Source organism: Pomacea canaliculata, linkage group LG2 (assembly GCF_003073045.1).
Source record: "Pomacea canaliculata isolate SZHN2017 linkage group LG2, ASM307304v1, whole genome shotgun sequence".
NCBI lineage: Eukaryota > Metazoa > Mollusca > Gastropoda > Architaenioglossa > Ampullariidae > Pomacea > Pomacea canaliculata.
Window position 1 is genome coordinate 15,239,766 of NC_037591.1, and position 6,000 is coordinate 15,245,765.

Here is a 6,000-nt window from a genome sequence, read left to right on the forward strand (position 1 = left end):
ACCCCGACAGACGACAACTGAGGCCTCTTATGATTTTATATGTAAAAGAGTGAAAACGATTCCGTCCATGTTTTTTTTTTTAAACGTTAGCTTTCTCTGGTGATGGATGTGACGATACGAAAAAATATATGTATTTTTAATGAAGTTTCTAGGCCTGGATGTACAGTATGAGATGGAATATATAATGCACACAAATGATATGATCGTTGTATGACTCTTGAGTCTTTAATTGTACGTAGTACAAAAATTCGATCTAAACTATCAGCTTTGTGTAACCTCTCTGTTGTCCGCATCAAGATGGCAACAGCAACAATGGTTATGGCTAAGCTAGATATAGGATCTGGCATAGCCATACGATCGGGTTGAATTTCAAGAGCAATTTCTACAAATCCCTGCACGTAAGATGGTTTTCTTTGGCCATGTGACGGAAAAGATCATTTGGGGTCTCAATTAATATTAGTTGTGGGTGATCTGCAGTAGAAAGTCCTGGAGGAGATTTCTTGGTGCACATTACTTTGCATCTATATTTATGTGCTTCCCCCCCCCACCCCCGACACACACACACACCTTCAACGACAGGTGCCGGTCAAGGGACAACTGACTGAACCTCTCTGTCCTGGGAAACTGTCACAACAGTATTGGATTATATTTCACTTTGTAGCAAGTTTAAGCCTCCGCCGTCATGTCTGGAGTTCCAACAAAGAAAACCGAACCAGTCTTTTGCCAGTTGCTACCCCTCTTGAAGTTCTGTTAAGATCCGGTGCACAAGCCAAAGACGAACACAGGTAAATCAAGAAAACAAAAACATTGACAAAAAATTACATTCTTTAACAATCTAATAATCATTTAAATTTACTATGTTATTGCTTTAATATTCTCTAATTAATAATTTATTCAAAAACTTAAATAGTAAGATTTTGTGTTTAATTAAAGCTAAGACAGACTCACCTCAACAGGTTTCATATGAATAATTTACACTTAATAAGTCTGGTAAGCAGTAGAGGAAACGGAAAGGTTGTTCACCGTCGCAGTCAAGGACACATGACAGGGAGCAAAAATAACTGTTTTCTTCTCAATCATATTCTTCACCATTGAGACGAGTGCAGCCTCTCAATAATGATGGGACATTAAAGAAAAAGCGGCCGTCATGAGACATCCACGCTCGCCATCTGCTCACGTTTTCCATTCTCATTTAAACAAAATAAATAAATAAACAGCAGGTTTATGGCACAACTGATCAAAACACCAGTTTTTCTCCTTTTTCACTGCCCTGACGAAAAAACACACACACACACACAACACACACACACACACACACACGCACGCACGCACGCACGCACGCACGCACGCACGCACGCACGCACGCACGCACGCACGCACGCGCGCACGCGCACGCGCACGCGCACGCGCACGCGCACACACACACACACACACACACACACACACACACACACACACACACACAATAAATTCGGAAAGTGAACGCCATTATGTACTCATTTGTTGTTCATTCCATTATCACTAGGTTTGTTGTGTAGTCACCTGGCCTGGGGTTTGTTTTTTTTTATATTTTAATGGCCCGCCACATAGCGTAGAATTCTGAGACCGGCCCGCATAAAGAAAAAACTGGTCTACAGCTTTGATTGCATGTCGACGTGCCAGTTTGTTAGCGGAAGTAAAGCAGGTCACATATTTTATATCTTGTGTATAAGGCTAGCGGTCACGTATATCTTGCGGGGTGTACTGCATGCTCTGGAATACTTGCATAGCAAAGGTGTCATACATAGGAGTGTGAAGGCTAGCGGACAGGTGTGTCTCACTGGCCTCCACATCTCTCTCTCTCCACAGTCGTAGGAGGCCAGCGCCTGTGAACAGTCTATGACTACCCCAACATTTTGATGGTTTCCTTCAGTACTTCCGTCCGGAAATTCTTAAACGGAGTCTGGCTATTTCTCAGAGATTGTAAAACTAACCTGATGATCTTACTGCTAGAATTCGGCTACTTTTCAGTGATTGTTTTTGAGACCAGCATCCATTGTTATTATGTTTGTTGTTGTTGTTGTTGTTGTTGTTGTTGTTGTTGTTGTTGTTGTTGTTTTCAGTAAATTCTTTGAGCAAACTTTTAATGGTAAAGCAGTTAGTTATTTGTCTAGTTTACGTACGCCGTGTGTTTCCTCCTAAAAGAACACGTATGCCAGTCCCAAGATTTATTACTCTACTGAGCGAGAAGTAGACACACCGAGTTCACCTACGTTTGTAAGCAGCAATGTCTTTTGTTTGTACTCTAGATATTAAAAATATTCTGTGGTTTTATGTATGTATTATTATATGATACAACATCCTACATTTTGTTTTCTTTATCCTTTGAGATTCACTAAAACATATTCGCTTAGGTACACGGGTGACCGATGTATATATGCACGTGAAGCTGAACGTGAATTATAAAGGTTAAAAACACAGAGGGAGAAAGAATTAATGAACTTCAAGTGAAAATGATCGATTAATTCTTGGTCCTGGGTAAGGGTCCCATCTCGATCATCAAAACTTCCGGCCAGTTACAAAGGGGTCTTCTTCAACCTCTCCCTCCACAATCCAAAACCACACACCACATGATACAACATGTTTCCATGTGCTTACGACTTATACACGAAGAGCTTATTATTTTAGTTTAGTTCGTTATTCCATGAACCATGTCTTATTTCTATAGATTTTAGCAAAAAGTATTTTGTTCGTATTACGAGAGACGAAGTAAACAAATTTAAGAACCGTGCAAATGTCGATATACTTACCATGATGTGTAGATGCTTTGTAAAGGAAAGAGCTTTTTAAGATATTCTGTGCACGCAGACAGAATATGAGCTTGTCTGGGTGGAAATAATTAATATGCCACATGTTACCCGAGCCGATCCAAGAAATGTTATCAGCGAAAGTTCATTCGTCATCTGCTTTTCCCACTTTGCTGTTAATTTTTTTTTAAACATGGACATATAATACTAGAAATACGAACAAAGGTGTTGCCATGCTTGGGAAATGTTGAGATTAAAAAAAAAAACTGAGTAACAGCGTTGGGATGCGATCGGTATTTATTCTGAAATTTCTACTAGGAGTTTGCGTCAATTCGATCATATATTTATCTATTCCCCCGCCCCACATCCGCACTCCAGCTGACCCCTGGTGCCACAGATGCCAAGATTAGCTTATTACAGTTGAAGATAATGTTAAGAAATAATTTCTTGCTGTTCCTGGTGCATTGCTTTGACAGCTGTCTCAGCTACACTCATACACATTCACTATGTTTTTGTCTCAACAATAATGCAAAGCTAGTTTCAAATGACTGGTCCGAGCTCACTGAGAGATAGTATAAGTCTCTGTGAATGACCTGCTCTTCTTCGTTCTCGAGAAACAAGACTGCAAACACTACCCTGCACACAAATGGCAGTAAAGTTCACAGACACGCCTATGTTGCCATGGCTACAATCCGTGGAAGATGTAAAACCATACGTTAATTAAACATATCTGCTTCCTTTCTTGGCCTCATCGTTGTGACTTTTTTCACATGATGGTGTTGTGTAGAGGGAGTAGAAAGGTGAAGAGGGGTGGGGGGATGTAGTTACTGAGATTAGGAGAAATTGTATCTTATAGAATACAATAGTATCTTGCAGTGAGCTCATTCTAGACATTTTGGAAACAATTATACGCTTTTTCTGATGAACGATGATTCTAGAAAAAGATTCTGTTAAAGCATAGATGTTGACACGAGAACACTGTCTTTTCTCTATGTGTGGCATTTATTTACATCTCTGACAGCTTTGGCATGAAAGATATTAATTGCTGGCTCGTCTGTAAACAGGTCAATGGAGAGTGATGTCCTTCGCCAAACTGGTTGGAGGGGGACTGCTCCCCTCACTGTTCGTATATGCCCGTAGATTTTCGTGAATTTTTGTGTCTAATGTTCATCAGCACATCTGTTACGATACTTGGAAGGATTTCTGAGTCTAAGCCACTTTTCCTCTTTTTCCTGTTCCATTTTATTTCAACTGTCACATCTGCGCCATCTTGTCATTACTTGGATTTTATATCTACACACAGTGTTGACTTCAAACTCTGATTACCTTCCTGCAGCTGCTTCACAAAGTGTTGATGTCGAGCTGTCACAGCAAGCCTTGCATGAAGTACAGGTTAATCTGCAAGAAGTGACATCATGTATCTCCAGGAAGCTCAGCTACCAACCACCGTTAACGTGTTGCTCTCACAAGACTCACGTTGATGGAACGATATTTCTAACTTTCAGATATTTCAGATACAGAACTTTATTGACTTGCGCATTACAAGTGCACAAAATAATTATATTAAACTGTGAATTCTGTTTTTAAACTTTCTTCTCTTTAGAAGAAATCTGCTGAAGACAAAACATCATCAACTGGCGAAGAATTTGTATGGTCCGACTTTTTGATGAATTGGAAGATCGTTTTACAGCGCTGATTAAAACCAAACATTTCTTTAATTAGAGATTTCTTTACAGAGTCTGTTGGAGGTTTACAATTCCACCTGATCTTAAATTAGGGGGTTGTTGGATATATCCGAGTGTTATTCAATCCAATGCGGTTAATTCACAAATGGAGGACGAGAGATGGAGTGAGCCGTCCAGAGTATCCAAAGAAAAATGCAGCTAGTCAGCTTCGTAAAAAAGTTTCACACTAACAACAAAAAGCGTGCTGTTAGGTGCACAACTTTCGATCGTAGGTGGTGACAAAAATTTAGTCACTACACTGACGGCTGTTTAATTTACGAGATCGACTAGTTTATTTTTTCTTTGGCAAGAAAGGAAGGCGAAAGCTGTCACCGTCTCTGGGGTCGTAGTTACGAAACGAGGGTAAGTCGCTGCCCTGTGGCAACATGATGAACCGTAGTTATAAAGTGATGTTCAGTCTGCACAGATGGTTTTACCCTTTATTTTGTGTCCATACAAGAGGCGCACACTTCTTCCACGTAAACATATTAATACATGCGCTCTCTCTCTCTCTCTTGCACACACACTACATACTATCCACACATTTTAGGTTCACCATTGACTCTTTGCGTAGACATAATTAAACATATGCGAGCAGGGCTTCTGCTTACGCAAAAAAATTGCGTACAGTACGCATTAAAAGTTCGGAGGACCCCTTCAATTTTCGTCAATGGGGGTCCCCTTCAAATTTGGGCGAAGAACAGGGGCCCCTTAAAAATCCGAAGAAGGGGTCCCTGGGACCCCAAAGAATTTAGCCTTAGCGGAAGCCCTGTGTGAGCATACATATACATATACATATACATATACATATACATATACATATACATATACATATACATATACATATAAATATACATATACATATACATATACATATACATATACATATACATATACATATACATATACATATACATATACATATACATATACATATACATATACATATACATATACATATACACACTACTCGCATGCTTGCGCTAGACACGTCCCCACAGACAAAGATACATTCAACATTTAACCTAACTCCTGCCACAGCGGACTTTAGGGAGGCTACTTCTTTGGCAAAGATGTTCTCAGGCGTGATGTTCTTGCCTGGACCTTCTATATCTGACCCTAGAAAACATACGACAAAATAAGTAAGATATATATAACGCAGAGTAATGTTTGCACACTGCTTTCACAACTTCGAAGGCAAGACACTTGCTCTTGCCATCCCTCCCACTTTGCCGCGGGGCAACGATTCAACTCGCTTTATAGCGACAACCTTGTACAGAGACCTACAAATCTTTCTTTACATCTAGGCAAGAAAGAAAAAGAAAGAAAGAACGAAAAGGCGATACTTTTCACAGTGTCACAGCTGGGAATAAATAGGGGGTGGGGGATCGTCAATGTTAAGATGTCTCTTAACTGGGCTAGGATATATTAGGGAGTTGCCATGCACACCAAGTCAGTGATACACAGTTTGTTCACAGAGAGGCAGATTT